We start from the raw sequence: 16,757 nt of genomic DNA on the forward strand, positions 1-16,757 counted from the left end.
GAGAGCCGCCCAGGCTGGAATGGAATGCAGTGGAGTGATGCCGGCTCACTGCAACCTCTGCCTCCTGGGTTCAAGCAATTCTCCTACCTCAGCCTCCCGAGTAGCTGGGATTACAGGCATGTGCCACCACGCCCAGCTAATTTTGTATTTTTAGTAGAGACGGGGTTTCAGCACGTTAGCCAGGATAGTCTCAAACTCCGGACCTCAGGTGATCCGCCCACCTCAGCCTCCCAAAAGGTTGGGATTACAGGTGTGAGCCACCGCACCTGGCCCCAGGTTTTATTCTTTTTAGTATTATTATTATATATAAATAGTTTATTTACTCTAAACAGTAACACAGACAAAACGCCATATAAACACAAAGGCTGCTGACCTGGGATTTGAGGCTTGAAGGCAACACAGCCCAGGCCCTAGAGGAGCTACTGGAGGGAGGGCGCATTTCCAGACAGCCGGCCGGGGCGGGGCCGTGAGAAGCGTGCCTGCATCCGAGAACGAGGACTCGCTCCTGGGGGACTTATCCAAGTATAAAAGTTTATCATTTTGCAGCAGTTGAAATATTGACATCAATGTTAAAAGCAAGTTTTACATAACAATCAAAATACAAAAGACTGAAGGAAGAGACTCCGTATGAAAAACGGGCAATTGAGCGAATCAAGACTGCGTACCTGCAGAGGCAATGGAAGATGGCGCCCACCGAACCCCCAACCCAGGTGACTAGTCATTGTACTGAGCAACTTTCGATTTGCAAAAATGTTGTAAACAAGTTCTTGCGAAACCAATTCCTTCCTTTTTGCGATGCCACAAGGTCGCTGCTTATGACAGTGCAAACTTCTCTGCTTGTGCTCGAACCCTCTTCTCATATTCCACTCTGTTTTGGCAGTAAATCGTGTAGGCCTCTGCTTGAGCTGGGTCTCGGATATTTGGTTCATTTAGAAGTTCCTGTATTCCTAATAGGATCTGTTTGATTGTGATGGCTGGCCTCCAGTCCTTGTCCTCCTCTAAGATGGACAGGCACACTGTCCCCAAAGGGTACATATTTGGGTAAAATAACGGTGGTCCAAATTTACATTTCAGTGGCGAAGACGGATAGTCATCTTTGAAAAGCATCCGTAGTTAAAACAAGCCTCCTTCCCGTGGAGTCCCTTTCTTTCCTAGAATGGTGCACTCTCAGTTCATGAGGTTCATCGTGCCGTCGGGATGTTTTGTTGGAACAGCTACAAAACCAAACGGGTGGTCTTTTCTCCACGCTTTCCTCTCCTGAGCGAGTCTGCTGCGGGCGATCCCTGACATGTTCAGAGTCCCTCGGGCGGCTGCGGCCTAGGCGAGCGCGTCGCGGACAGGCAGAGGACCGAGTGGGGCGGCGGCGGCGGCGCTTCCCTTTGTCTCTTGACTTCCCTCCGGAGCTCGCTCCGCAAGCCTATTATTATTTTTTGAGTTGGAGTCTCGCTCTGTCATCCAGGTTGGAGTGCAGTGGCGTGATCTCAGCTCAGTGCAACCTCTGCCTCCCGGGTTCGAGAGATTCTTCTGCCTCAGCCTCCCGAGTAGCTGGGACTAGAAGCGCGTGCCACCATGCCCCGCTAATTTTTATTTTTATTTTTTTTTGAGACGGAGTTTCGCTCTTGACGCGCAGGCTGGAGTGCAATGGCGCGATCTCGGCTCACCGCAACCTCCGCCTCCTGGGTTCAGGCAATTCTCCTGCCTCAGCCTCCTGAGTAGCTGGGATTACAGGCACGCGCCACCACGCCCAGCTAATTTTTTTTGTATTAGTAGAGACGGGGTTTCACCATGTTGACCAGGATGGTCTCGATCTCTTGACCTCGTGATCCACCCGCCTCGGCCTCCCAAAGTGCTGGGATTACAGGCTTGAGCCACCGCGCCTGGCCAATTTTTATATTTTTAGTAGAGACGGGGTTTCGCCATGTTGGCCAGGCTGATCTCGGACTCCTGACCTCAGATGATCCATCCACCTCAGCCTGGTTTCATTCTTATAACCTCAGATTTGACTCACTGTTTTCTAGCTTCTGACCAGAGGATGCTGAGAAGGATTTCTTGAGAATTTCCCAGGCATTACTACTTGATTATTAACTGTCCTGAATTGTGCTCTCAAATTCCTGGGATAACAAATCCCTTGAATGGAGTCCCTTGGCAATAGCTACAGCAATAGAGAACCAAGCTGGCTCATGGAAAATGTGTTATGTTAGTGAAACTGCCTATCATTCCGCTTTCCTTTCCCTACTCACCATCTCATCTTTGTGGCTTTTTTTCAGGTCCCCAGTGCTTCTGTGCACTCTCCCTGTGGCCATCCAATCTACTTAAGTCAAAGACTCTCAAGAGTATATTTGAAACTTTTTTACACTTAAGTGCAAATGGATTGAATTATTTCCCACTCTCCCCTCCCCCCATTCAAACATTTAAATTTTAAAGGAACATTTCATGTATTTTTCAAGGAATGAGGAAGGTCATATGGACGGAAAATCACCCAGGACCTCTGTTAGACCCTTAAAATCACCTTTACCTAACTGATAATGTGTTCCTAAAAGATTCTGGGATTTGGAAAAGTCTCCTCATTTTCCTCTTCGCTTGGAAGATGGGTACGATAATGCAAGTAGATAATATATGTAAAAAAGCTTTGTGAATGTGATGCAGGAGAGCACTTCTCAGGTGGCTTTGACCATGGCTGTTGTGCCATCTGTTGGACATGGCTTTAATTACACTGCTATTTTTCTCCTAAACATTATCCAACAATCATTTTAGATTTTTTTTTTTTTTTTTTTTCCAAAGATGGGGTTTCACCATGATGGCCAGGCTGCTTTTGAACTCCTGACCTCAGGTGATCCACCCACCTCGGCCTCCCAAAGTGCTAGGATTACAGGCGTGAGCCACCACCCACGGCGATTTTTTTTTTTTTTTTTAAGAGACAGGGTCTTGCTATGTTGCCCAGGCTGGAGTGCAGTGGCTATTCACAGGCTCGATCCCACTACTGATCAGCACGGGAGTTTTGACCTGCTCCATTTCCGACCTGGGCCAGTTCACCCCTCCTTAGGCAACCTGGTGGTTCCCCACTCCCAGGAGGCCACCATATTGATGCCGAACTTAATGCGGACACTCAATCAGCATAGCACACTACATCCCAGAACTCCTGGACTCAAGCGATCCTCCAGCTTCAGCCTCCCGAGTAGCTGGGACTACAGGCACGCGCCACCGTGCCTGGCCACTTTAGATTTTGTCATAATTGAAGACCCTTTGGTTGGTTTCACTGAATTTATAACAAATGAATATTGGCTGGGAGCAGTGGCTCATACCTGTAATCCCAGCACTTTGGGAGGCCAAGGCAGGTGAATCACTAGGTCAGGAGATCAAGATCAGCTTGGCCAACATGGTGAAATCCCGTCTATACTAAAAATACAAAAATTAGCCAGGCGTGGTGGCACGTGCCTGTAATCCCAGCTACTGGGGAGGCTGAGGCAGAAGAATCACTTGAATCCAGGAAGCAGAGGTTGCAGTGAGCCAAGATGGCGTGGCTGCACTCCAACCTGGGTAACAGAGCCAGACTCCATCTCAAAAATAAAAATAAAAATAAATAAATGATTATTGAGTTCAATTATTATAGACTGAACATTTATGAAGTGGAAAGGGACAGGGAGACAAAGATGGAAAAGTTTGTTTGTTTTTTTTGTTTTGTTTTTGTTTTTTTTGAGAAGGAGTCTTGCTCTGTTGCCCAGGCTGGAGTGCAGTGGCGTGATCTTGGCTCACTGCAACCTCTGCCTCCCGGGTTCAAGCGATTCTCTTCCCTCAGCTGCCTAAGCAGCTGGATTACAGGCGTGTGCCACCATGCCCAGCTAATTTTTTTGTAGTTTTAGTAGAGATGGGGTATTACCATGTTGGCCTGGCTGCTCTTGAACGTCTGACCTCGTGGTGCACCTGCTTCAGCCTCTCAAAGTGCTAGGATTACAGACATGAGCCACTGCACCCGGCCAAAGATGGAGAAGTCTTAGTACCTACCCTTGAGGGAGTAAGGGGTATGCCAGTGTATTAGGGAAGACTTCACAGAATAGGTCATCTCCTACTTGGCTTTTGTGAAAAAAATATCATTTTGATAGGGAAATGAGACCACTTCAGGCAGAGAGAACAACATAGGGAAAGGCACAGAGCTATAAAAATGCTGTGGAAGGCCGGGCACAGTGGCTCACGCCTGTAATCCCAGCACTTTGGGAGGCCAAGGCACGTGGATCATAAGGTCAGGAGTTCAAGACCAGCCTGGCCAAGATGGTGAAACCCCGTCTTTACTAAAAATACAAAAATTGGCCGGGCGTGGTGGCTCACGCCTGTAATCCAAACACTTTGGAGGCCAAAGCGGGTGGATCACCTGAGATCGGGAGTTCAAGACCAGCCTGACCAACATGGTGAAACCCCCTTTTTAAATAAAAATAAATAAATAAAAAATAATAAAAATAAAAACAGAAAAATTAGCTGGGCGTGGTGGCAGGCACCTGTAATCCCAGCTATTCGGGAGGCTGAGGCAGAGAATTGCTTGAACATGGGAGGTGGAGGTTGCAGTGAGCTGGGATTATGCCACTGCACTCCAGCCTGGGCAACAGAGTGAGACTGTCTCAAAAAAAAGAAAATACAAAAATTAGTACAGCATGGTGGCAGATGCCTATAATCCCAGCTACTCAGGATGCTGAGGCAGGAAAATTGCTTGAACCCGGGGAGCAGAAATTGCAGTGGGGTGAGTTCTCACCAATTCCCTGCAGTTTGGGTGAAAAAGTAAAACTCCGGCTGGGCATGGTGGCTCACGCCTGTAATCCCAGCACTTTGGGAGGCCGAGGCGAGTGGATCACGAGGTCAAGAGATCGAGACCATCCTGGTCAACATGGTGAAACCCCGTCTCTACTAAAAATACAAAAAATTAGCTGGGCATGGTGGCGCGTGCCTGTAATCCCAGCTACTCAGGAGGCTGAGGCAGGAGAATTGCCTGAACCCAGGAGGCGGAAGTTGCAGTGAGCCGAGATCGCGCCATTGCACTCCAGCCTGGGTAACAAGAGTGAAACTCCATCTCAAAAAAAAAAAAAGAAAGAAAGAAAAAGTAAAACTCCATCTCAAAAAAAAAAAATGCTATGGAAAATGGTAAATTGCTCTGTGTAATCAGAGCATTGGATCCAAGAGAGGAGAAGGCGATGATAGTGATTAATAGCCAATTTTCACAGCACTTTACTGTATGCAAAGTCCTTTCAAACATGTGCTTTCAAGGGAGGCTTTAAGGCACAGTGGTTGACACCATATACTGTGATAGCTGCCACCCCTGGGTTTAACTGTGCTATATTTGGAAACTGCTGTATTTGATAGTTTTTTTAACTTGTATAAGTTTAAATTTTCTCATACAAAAATAAAAACTGAGCTCTTGTCAGGATTGAGATAATGTTTGTCGAGCTCTTTTTTATTTATTTATTTTCATTTATTTATTTATTTATTTTTTAAGACAGGGTTTCAACATGTTGGTCAGGCTGGTCTTGAACTCCTGACCTCAGGTGATCCTCCCACCTTGGCCTCCAAAGTGCTTGGATTACAGGCGCGAGCCAGCACGCCCAGCCTGAGCTCTTTTTTATTTTATTTTATTTATTTATTTATTTTTAAGACAGGGTTTCACTATGTTGGTCAGGCTGGTCTTGAACTCCCCACCTCAGGTGATCTGCCTGCCTTGGCCTCCAAAGTGCTTGGATTACAGGCATGAGCCACCATGCCCCACCTGTTTGTCGAGTTCTTATGCACTAGCCAGCACTTAATAACTGCAATAACTAATAGCTAACATAAGCTACTATTATTTAATCTGTGAGGTAGAAATTACTATTCCAGTATTACAGAGAAGGAAACAGGTTAAGTGGCTAAGGTGGAATACCAAATCCTATCCTTTTTAAAAACTACACCAAAGACTTAAGACTGCAAAAGCAGGTTGGGACCAGAGTATTAAGAAAATATGGCCGGCCAGGCACAGTGGCTCACACCTGTAATCCCATAACTTTAGGAGGCTGAGGCGGGCAGATTGCCTGAGGTCAGGAGTTCAAGACCAGCCTGGGCAACGTGGCAAAACCTTGTCTCTCCTAAAAATACAAAAATTAGCCAGGCGTGGTGGCAGGTGCCTGTAACTCCAGCTACTCAGGAGGCCGAGGCAGGAGAATCACTTGAACCCAGGAGGTGGAGGTTGTAGTGAGTTGAGATAGTGCCACTGCACTCCAGCCTGGGTAACAGAGCAAGACTCTGTCTCAAAAAAACAAAACAAAACAAAACAAATGGAAAAGAAAACATGGCCAGAAATGGTGGCTCATGCCTGTAATTCCAGCACTTTGGGAAGCCAAGGTGGGTGGACTGCTTGAGCCCAGGAGTTCGAGATCAATCTGGGCAACATGGTGAAATTCTGTCTCTACAAAATATACAAGAAATTCGACATGTATGGTGGTGCAAGCCTGTGCCCCTGCTTCTCAGGGGGCTGAGGTAGAAGATCCCTTGCACCCAAGAGGTTGAGGCTGCAGGGAGCTGAGGTTGAGCCACTGCACTCTAGCCTGAGCAACAGAGCAAGACAGTGTCGGAAAGAAAGAGAAAAGAAAAGAGAGGGGAAAGGAGGGGGAGGGGAGGGAAGGGGAGGGGAGGAAAGGGAACTGCATCCTGGGAGCTTCTGACTAGCTGAGACTCTGGAGGAGCAGTAGAACTAGAAGGAAGGAAGGAAGAAACTCAGTGGCAGTATGAAGTTTGGGCTTTATACCATGTCGGCTATGGGAAGCTGCTGAAGATTTTTTAAGCAGGAGAGAATTTTGAATTAGATTTCTATTTTAGAGAGAATTTAGAATGTTCTGAGTAATTCACTTGACTTAACTTACAATCAGCAATTGTAATTAAAATGATAATAAAGGCCTACAACAGTGGCTCATGCCTGTAATCCCAGTGCTTTGGGAGGCCAAGGGGGAGGATCCCTTGAGCCCAGGAGTTCAAGGCTGCAGTGAGCCACGATTACACAGCTGCACTCCAGCCTAGGGGACAGAGCAAGACTGTTTCTGAAAAAAAAAAAAAAAAAAAAAAAAAGATTAAAAATTGCACTGAGCATTTACCATGTAATCAGCATGTAGAAGATAAAAAATATGTTGCATTTTGATTTTTAGAAAATAAAGTGTTAGTATCACCTTCTTTTTAAACACTCAGGAAAAAAACAGAGGGATGGCTTTCTTAAGCTCATATACTTTTCTTGCACAGGTACTTTACAGACATCTCTCATCTTCATAGCATGCAATGAGCATTACAACTACCAATGGAGGGCCTGAGGATCTGGGGGCAAGGGTGACATGTACAAGGTCACAAAAGCTGGGAAGGTCACAGGGTCAAGATCCAAACCCAAGCCTGTTTACTCCAAAGCTCTTGCTCTCTCGTCAACATCTCACTTCCCCCCAGTGGGTGGCAAAGATACTTTAAGGCAGGAAGGTGCCTCTCTCAAATTATACTCAAACAGTATAAGTGTGAAGGGGAATGATGGGGCCAGGGCTCCTCCTTTGAATGCAGTGAAGGAAAAGACTGTGTATACTGCAAGCTTCTTACTAGCTGAGACTCTGGAGGAGCAGTAGAACTAGGGGCTGGAGGGTGGGCACAGGTGGGAGGGGTGGAACCCGGAAATTGATGACATTCCACCTGGTAAGCCTCACCTCACCAGATAGCCAAGAGTTCTGGTGAACCTGTTCTGTGCTAGGGACCTGGAGTTGTCGGAACTAATAAGTTCTGATCCCATAAGGTCAGAGATAGCAAGCCCCTCAGAAATTATGTTGTTTTCTTATTGTAAAGACAAGGAAATAGGCTCAGAGAAGGACAGCGATCTCTTCTGTGTGAGGGTCACACAGCAGAGAGAGAATTTAGGGCCTCTGCCTTATTGGGATTTACTTACTGTAAGGGTTATTGCCGAGTTTAAAATGAGGAAACTGAGGCCAGTATAAGAAAATTAAATGCCGACCGCGCGCGGTGGCTCACGCCTGTAATCCCAGCACTTTGGGAGGCCAAGGCGGGTGGATCACGAGGTCAAGAGATCGAGACCATCCCAGTCAACATGGTGAAACCCCGTCTCTACTAAAAATACAAAAATTAGCTGGGCATGGTGGCGCACACCTGTAGTCCCAGCTACTCGGGAGGCCAAGGCAGGAGAATTGCTTGAACCCAGGAGGTGGAGGTTGCGGTGAGCTGAGATCGCGCCATTGCACTCCAGCCTGGGTAACAAGAACGAAACTCTGTCTCAAAAAAAAAAAAAAAAAAATTAAATGCCAATTTATTCAGCTCCCGGGCGAGGTTCTGTGGTCCGCGGAAAGGGGGCCAGAGGAGTCGCACTGACTTCCTGGGGTGGGGGAGTTTTATGGCTAGGAGGAACGAGCAACAGCTGGGTGCTCTGATTGGGTCCAGGAGAGCGGGATTGAGACGGGGTGGGCTGCTATTGGTTGGCGGGTTGATGGGCGGGTTGTTGGGCGGGTTTCTGGTGTGAGAGCCAGCTAGGGTTGCATCAGCTGGAGCCTCCCAGGGGAGCCATGCGACAGAGCTAGGTGCTGAGTGCAGAGCCTGGTGCCGGGTGCAGAGTCAGGTGCTGAGTGCAGAGGTGGGTGTGTCCGACCTCCTGGCAAGGCAACCGGCCTTACATTCTGACCCTTTTGATGATATAGGATGCCGCTTCTTTCTGGCTACTTCCTGCTGAATAGGGGCGGAGTGAGGGAGAAGTCTGGTCAGTTGGCTGGTGCCTCGGTTGGGAGCCGACATAGGGGTGAAGTAGCATCTGGTTTACGGCCACCCTGGAAATTTCCTTCATGGGAGCCTGTAAAAACCTGAGGAAAAAAGGGACTAGCATTAACGGAAGACAAACTATGACGACGGGCGTGATAATAGGGGTTAGCCAGCTTAGCATGGGGCATTGCCACCAGTTAAGAGGCGAGACTGATGTATTCTGCTTCTTGTGGAGGTCCTCTTGGAGGCGATGGAGAGTGTTGACATTTTCTTCTACAAGACCTGTTTCATTGATGTAATAGCAGCACTGCTCCTGAAGAAACAGACAGGTACCTCCCTTTTCCGCTGTCAGCAGGTCAAGAGTCCGTCAGTTCTGGAGAGTTACCTGGGCCAGTGACATGATTTGTCGCTGGAGGGAGGCCAGGGAGGCAGCCGACGCTTCGATAGCCACGTGAAGCTTGTCCTTTAGTTGAGTGGCTGAGGTGACACTGTAGCCTAGGGTGCCGCTACCCAGCCGAGCTGCCACCAAAGAGGATGCTAGAGAGAGACCAACGACCATTGGGAGGAAGACTGCTCATCTGTCTTGGTGATTAGGGGAAGGTGGAAGGAGGGATAGAAGTTCAGCCTGTCCGTATACCTCTAACTGCGGGACCAAGGTGACAGGCACACAAGGGAAAGGGAAGGAGGCATTAATAACCTTAGTTAAGGTTCCGTTACACCAGAAATATCCTCCTGGTGAGGCATAGAGGGAGGATTTTACCTTTACTGTGGTGTTACAGCTGGGACTGGAGCTGCTGGCTGTCTCATAGCAGAGAGAGAAATTTTGAGGGTGTACTCAGAACAAGGGGATATCCGTTAAGATGGTGCCGGGTCCCGTAGGTGATTGTGACAGATTGAACCCGGACCTGAGGGGAACTGCAGCTAAGGGGGGGTTGCTGAGAGAGGCACATAAAAAGCAGTTAGTGATATTCATGGCTTTAGTTAAATTTAACATGTTGGCTCCCGGCTGTACTAGAGTCAGCCAAGAGAAAGGTTGAGAGGTGTTATCTGAGGGTTTGAATTGGTTAGTTAGGGTGGCTTCATTTTGCAGGATTGTATGGCTTACAAAACTGAGCTGTTCTATTACTTCAGAGACGATGCGGATATTGGACCGGAATATTAGCCATGTTCCCTGAGGGTGGCTCCAGGTATAATCTTCATAGACTTTACTGGACACTCCTGCATCCCAACGGCTGTGCCAGGGGTCACGGATGTTGATGGCTAAGGAACCATTGCTGAAGCAAGTGAGCATGTGGTTGGGACAGCTTGGAGGCTGTGGCTTGTGAATAACACAAGAGCTGTGTGGGCGCCCCCTGTAGGTGGTGTTCCACCAATGACAGTGGTCCTTAGTTTGGTCATATAGAAAACACAGCCCATGCCAAAAGTGAAACCCATGATCATGACCAAGTATGGCGCTTTTACCGTGTGGGATGAGGATGGAGACAGTAGACTGACAGCCGCATGTTTGGCAGTTTGCCTGTGCAAGATAATGGGTCCTGGTGGTGGGGTCCTCAGTCCAGGATTCCTGGATGCAGAAGCACCAAACATATGAGTTGGCCTCAAGAGGAGATATCAAAAGGACTGTCAGGATGAGGCTCTGAAAGGTTAGGGGCTGACAGGTAAGGGCCATGGGTGAAGCGGAGGCAAGTGGGGCCCAGGGGTTCGGATTTCCACTGATCATTTTGGGGGGCCAGTTTGAGGCAGGACACATGGTACCACAGAGTGTGACCCAGGAGTTTGGCTGCTGCGGGGGTGATTAGGATAACAACATGGGGTCCCAACCACTTGGATTGCAAGGATCCTGGTTTGAGTTCTCAGAGGAGAACGCTGTCACCGGGCTGGAGAGGCGCCGCTGGGTGGGAGTCCTCTGGTCCTGGAACAACAGGGAGGGAGCGGTCTACGTGCTCCCTTAACAGGTGGTGGAGGAGGGAGAGGAAGGGAAGGTAGGAAGCCAGTGGAGAGGGGTTTACAGGGAGGTTGTGAGAAACCAGGAAAGGCTGGCTGTACAGCAATTCGAAGGGGCTAAGGCCCGTTGGTCCCTGTGGGGTGGCCCGGACCTGGGCCAGGGCAAGAGGTAGGAATGTGGGCCAAGAGAGTTTTACCTCAATAGCAAGTTTGGCCAAATGGTCTTTGAGGATGCTGTGGGCCCGTTCAACTTTACCCAACGACTGAGGATGGTAAGGGATGTGCAGTTTCCAGGAGATGTTGAGGGACTTAGTGACTAGCTGGACTACTTGGGCCATAAATGCTGGACTGTTGTCCAACTGGATGGTGGCAGGTAGGCCGAAGTGAGGGATGATTTCTTGAGTAAGGAGGGAGGCCACCATGTCTGCTGTCTCCCAGGAGATGGGGAAGGCTTCAAGCCAACCTGAAAAGGTATCTACAAAAGTTAGGAGATAGCGGAGCTTTTTGTGAGTGGGCATATGAGTGAAGTCAATTTGCCAGTCTTGGGCTGGTAGGTTGCCACGCATTTGGTGGGTAGGAAACTGTGGCCTTAAGCCTCCCTGAGGTGAGACCTTAGAGGAAGTAGTGCATGCCTTGTGTACCTGCTCAATTGTTTGTTGCAGACCTGGTGAGAAAAAGAGGGACTGTACAAAGTGGTGTAGCACCTTAGGCCCTATATGTAAGGATTGGTGGATTTCAGCAATAATTTTAGGGGCCTGTTCCCGGGGAAGGGTGATTCTGTTATTTAGGAAGATCCAGCCCTGATTAGATTCTGTTCCCCTTTTTAGTATAAGGGCCTGTTTTTCTGATAGTGAGTATACAGGCTGTGTGGCCGTGGTAAGGAAGAGAACAGGGGTAGGGGTTAACTTGGCGTTAGTTGAAGATCTTGCTGCTGTATCTGCCCACGCATTGCCCCAGGAGACAGCATCATGCTGGGCCCAGTGTCCTCGGCAGTGTATGACTGCAACTTCCCTGGGCAATGATAAGGCCTGTAAAAGGTTGGAGATCTGTGTAGCATTGATTATGGGGGACCCTTTTGTGGTAAGGAATCCCCGCTCTCTCCAGAGGGCAGAGTGGCAATGGGTAATAAGAAAAGCATATTTTGAGTCAGTATAGATATTTGCTCACTTTCCCTGTGCTAGTGTGAGAGCTCGGGTTAGGGCAATGAGCTCCGCCTTTTGTGATGTGGTTCCGTCAGGGAGGCAATGTGCCTCGAGGGTGGCTGAATCTGTGACTACCGCATAGGCTGCCTTTCACCTCCCATTGGCTGTTATTACTGAACTTACATCCACATAGAAAGTAAGGTCTGGGTTAGGCAGGGGAAGGTTGGATAGGCCCTCCCGAGGTTTGGCAAGTGCATCCATTAGTTCAGGGCAGGAGTGGGCTGGGGAAGGGGGAAGGGATGGAAGAGGAAGCAGGGTAGCCGGGTTGAGTGGGGAAATAGGGTGAAGGCTGACTGAAGGATTCTCAATGAAGAGCAGGTGGAACTCCTGTAGACGAGAGGGACCTAGGTGAGTGAGGAATTTGTGGGAGAGGAGGTCGGTAAGCCGGTGAGGAGAGAACACGGAGATGGGCTGGCCCAGGGTAAGTTTTAGGGATTCCTTGGTAAGTTCTGTTGCTGCTCACAGGGCCCGCAGGCAAGGCTGCCACCCCCTGACCATGGGGTCAAGTTGCTTCAATAAGTAGGCTATAGGACGGAACACAGGACCTAGGGGTTGGGTTAGAACCCCAACAGCAATGCCCTGTTTCTCATCAGTGAACAGACAAAAAGGGCAATTGAGGTCCAGCAGATGAAGTGGGGGTGTGGTGGACAGAGCAGTTTGGAGGGTTTTAAAAGCCCATTTTACAACCTCAGGATGGGAGACAGGTCCCATGGGGGTGTCCCTAGCTGCCACGTACAGAGGTTTAGCTAGAGAGGCAAAGTTAGGTATCCAGTAGCAGAAGAATCCTACAAATCCTAAAAAGGAGAGAATCTGGTTGGCGGTCTCCGGGGGCTGCAGTGAAAGAAGTGCCTTCCAGCGATCTGTTGTTAGGCTTTTAGTTTTGGGGGTAAGGCAAATGCCCAAGTAGACCACCGAGGTGACTGATAACTGTGCTTTGGAGGGAGATACTCAGTATCCCTGAGATCCAAGAAAGTTAAGGAGAGTGGCAGTATGCTGTTGGGATAGGGAGAGGGAGGGGCTACAAAGTAACAGGTCATCCACGTGCTGGAGAAGGAGACTGGGTTGAAGGGGGCAGGAGCTAAGGTCGGCTGCTAAGGCTTGTCTAAAAATGTGAGGGCTGTCTCAGAACCCCTGAGGCAGGACCGTCCAGGTAAGCTGTTGTGACAGGTTGGTGTCAGGATCGGTCCAGGTGAAGGCAAAGAGAAAGTAGGACTCCGGGTGAATGGGAATGGTAAAGAAGGCGTCCTTGAGGTCAAGAACTGTAAAATGAGAGGTAGTAGAGGGAATGTTTGATAATGGGATGTATGGGTTGGGGACTACAGGGTGGAGGGGTACCACCACCTCATTGATAAGGCGCAGGTCCTGAACCAGGCGGTAGCTGCCAGATGGCTTTCGGACCGGCAAGATAGGAGTGTTACAAGGGGAACTGGTAGGAATAAGTAGTTCCTGAGCTAGCAGGTGGGCGATAATAGGCTTCAGGCCTTGACGGTGGGTCTTCAAGATGGGGAATTGAGGGCGTGAAGGAAAGTGGGTAGGATTTTTGAGAAGTATCTTAACCGGGGGATGATGTTTGGCCACTACAGGCTTGGAGGTATCCCATACCAGGGGATTAACTACGTCAGGAGGGATAGGGGGTTGGGGCGGGGAGTTAAGACAGGGCATGGCGTTGGTTAGGAGTGGCAGTAGGAGGTGGGCGGATGATGGGCCTGATCGTGGGGCACAGTGAGTTGGAGAGTGGTCCCCACAGTCTGAAGAATGTCTCATCCTAAAAGGGGGACTGGGCACAAGGTTATGATTAAAAAGGAGTGAGAAAAGGGGTGTCCCTCGAGGACACAGGCTAAAGGGTGGGTTTGATTAGGACAGGAAGGCTTTCCGTCAATTCCCATGACTGAAACCTGGGAAGGTATGCTAGGTCCTGAGTAGGAAGGCAATACAGAATAGGTAGCCCCATGTCCACTAAGAAGGAAATGGACTTACCCGCTACCTGCAGCGTTACCCTGGGCTTGGCAAGGGTGATGGGGGTCTTCGAGTCTGGGCTGCATCAGTTGTCTAGAAGGCCGAGAAGTTCAAGCGATGGGATTGCTTCCTGCGGACCAGCCTGCCCTCCACATAGAGGTGTGGTGGGTGGGCCTGTAGTCCGGGACAGGCAATCCCTGCACCAATGTCCAAGCTGCTTGCAGTTCGGGCAAGGCTTGGTAGGTGGTCGGGGACTTGGACATTGACGTGCCCAGTGTCCCTCCTGACCGCACTTGAAACAGGGCCCAGGAGGAACACCTCCGGAGTTCTTGGTAGGTTTCAATGGACCCCCTCCACCAGGCACCTGGTGGGCTGTCGGCCTCAGGGCTGCCACAAGAGCTTGGGTTTGGAGGCTTACCTTTTGCTGTAGACGGGCCTGGTGGGTGGCCTCAGCCTTTTCCTCTCGGCCATTAAAAACTTTAAATGCCATATTTACCAGGTCTCATATGGGAGTTTGGGGGCCCTCCTCAGCTTTCTTAAGTTTCTTTCTAATGTCAGCCGCTGACTGAGAGATGAAATGGGTGGCTAGAACTGTAGCCCCGCTAAGGAGGCCGTGTCTAGCCAGGTATGTAGGATCATAGCATTAGTTAATTGGTCAAGGAAGGCAGCTGGGTTTTCAGTAGGACCCTGAGTTACTTCCCTTAATTTATCATAATTAACTACTTTTTGGGCTGCGCTTTGCATGCCCACTAGGAGGCACTGTAGCATTTGGTCCCGGCGGAGGTGGCCATCTTGACCTGTTTGATAATTCCAATTAGGGTCGTTCTCGGGGACTGCTGCCGCACCTACTGTCATTTGATTGTTTGTGAGATGTACCTGATCGCGTGTGCCCAGGCCGCCATAAGGATGTGGTCACGCTCATCTGGAGTAAGGGCGGAGGACAGGATTACATAGGTATCATGCCAGGTGAGGTCATAAGCCTGGGTGAGGTAGCAAAATTCTTTGGTGTAAGCAGTAGGATTGGTGGAGAATGACCCTAGACATTTCTCAATGGCTGACAGATCAGGGAGGGAGAAGGGAATATGCACTCGAACAATGCCCTCCGCTCCGGCCACCTTGAGGAGGGGACAAAGGAGAGAGGTTTCATCGTTAGGAGCACAGCGCAAGCGAGTGTGAGCACTAACAGGAGAGGCTAGGTTGGGACCAGGAAGAGGAGGAGCTGGAGCGGGTTGAGGTTCCGCATAGGGCGGAGGATTAGTGGGTTGGGTGGGTGGAAAGGAGAGTTCCTTGGGTGGGTCAGGGTCGGAAAAGGAAGAGGAGGGTGGAGGGGCCGAGGGTGGTGAGGGAGTTTCTTTGGCCAGGAGCACCTGAGCGTTGGTGCAAGAGGAACAGAGGGTGGGACGGGAGCAAAGATACCAGAAGGCCTGAACATAGGGGACCTCCGACCATTTACCATTTTTTTGACAGAAATTGTCTAAATCGGTTAGAATGCCAAAATCGAAAGTTCCCTCCGGTGGCCACTTGGACTGATTGTCCAGAGGATACTGGGGCCAGGCCATGGTGGATAGGAAAAGCAGCCTTTTCTTTTTTATGGAGAGGCCCAGCTTGGGTAAATTTTGGACTAGACATCCCAATGGCGACTTGGGGTCTAGGCGGGACTCCTGATTACCCATAGTTCCCTCTCTGTTGCGGGATAGTCATGAGTGAGGAACAGTGTCCTGGACCTCAACACCCGACTACCAGAGGTTACGGGGAAGGACAGGAGTATAGGGATGTCCCCACAATATTCCTGTCTTCCAGAAGAGGTGAGCAGGGGCACTGGGACATCTCTGCAAGGCCCACAGCTCAAGACGGGAAGGAGTCCCTGACACGGCCACGATTACGGACAGGGTCTCCTCGGATCGGAGCAAACAGAGGATGGGGTTATGGGCAATAGGAGTTTTACCAAGTGTTGGCTGCAGACGATCGGAGAGGCAGCAGCTCCCTGGTTTGGCTTATGGTAGAGGAGTCAGTTTCCCCTGGGAGGGGTCTTGAACTCCTCCTGGGTTTCGGCACCACTTGTAAGGGTTATTGCCAAGTTTAAAATGAGGAAACTGAGGCCAGTATAAGAAAATTAAATGCCAATTTATTCAGCTCCCGGGTGAGGTTCTGTGGTCTGGGGAAAGGGGGCCAGAGAAGTCACGCTGACTTCCTGGGGTAGGGGGTTTTTATGGCTAGGAGGAATGAGTAACAGCTGGGTGCTCTGATTGGGTCCAGGGGAGCAGGATTGAGATGGGGTGGGCTGCTATTGGTTGGCAGGTTGATGGGTGGGTTGTTGGGCAGGTTTTCCGGTGCGAGAGCCGGCCAGGGTTGCATCAGCTGGAGCCTTCCAGGGGAGCCATGCGGCAGAGCTAGGTGCCAAGTGCAGAGCCTGGTGCCGGGTGCAGAGTCAGGTGCTGAGTGCAGAGGTGGGTGTGTCCGACCTCCCAGCGAGGCAACTGGCCTTACACTTACCTGTAATTCATGCCACGGTAAAAGTGACTGACAGAAGATCCTTTTTCAAAGGCATGCTTTTAAGAGAAAAGAGAGCAGCACCCGGCTCATGCCTGTACTCCTAGCACTTTGGGAGGCTGAGGCGGGCAGATCACTTCAGGTCAGGAGTTCGAGAGCAGCCTGACCAACATGGTGAAACCCCATCTCTATTAAAAATACAAAAATTAGTTGGGTGTGGTGGCGGGCACCTGTTGGGAGGCTGAGGCAGGAGAATTGCTTGAACCTAGGAGGCAGAGTGAGCTAAGATTGCGCCATTGCACTCCAGCCTGGGCAAGAGTGAGACTCTGTCTTAAATAAAAGAGAGAGATAAAGGCCGGGCATGGTGGCTCACGCCTGTAATCTCAGCACTTTGGGAGGCCGAGGTGGACGGATTACCTGAAGTCA

General features: G+C 49.8%; 1 pseudogene; it reads right to left on the reverse strand.

Moving 5' to 3' along the window:
* Positions 1–437: 437 nt before the first annotated feature.
* On the reverse strand, positions 438–1,305 carry LOC105704994 (SUMO-conjugating enzyme UBC9-like; annotated as a pseudogene).
* Between the last annotated feature and the right edge of the window lie 15,452 nt (positions 1,306–16,757).

This window comes from Aotus nancymaae, unplaced genomic scaffold (genome assembly GCF_030222135.1).
Source record: "Aotus nancymaae isolate 86718 unplaced genomic scaffold, 86718_ANA_hifiasm-v0.15.2.pri h1tg000007l, whole genome shotgun sequence".
Taxonomy (NCBI): Eukaryota; Metazoa; Chordata; class Mammalia; order Primates; family Aotidae; genus Aotus; species Aotus nancymaae.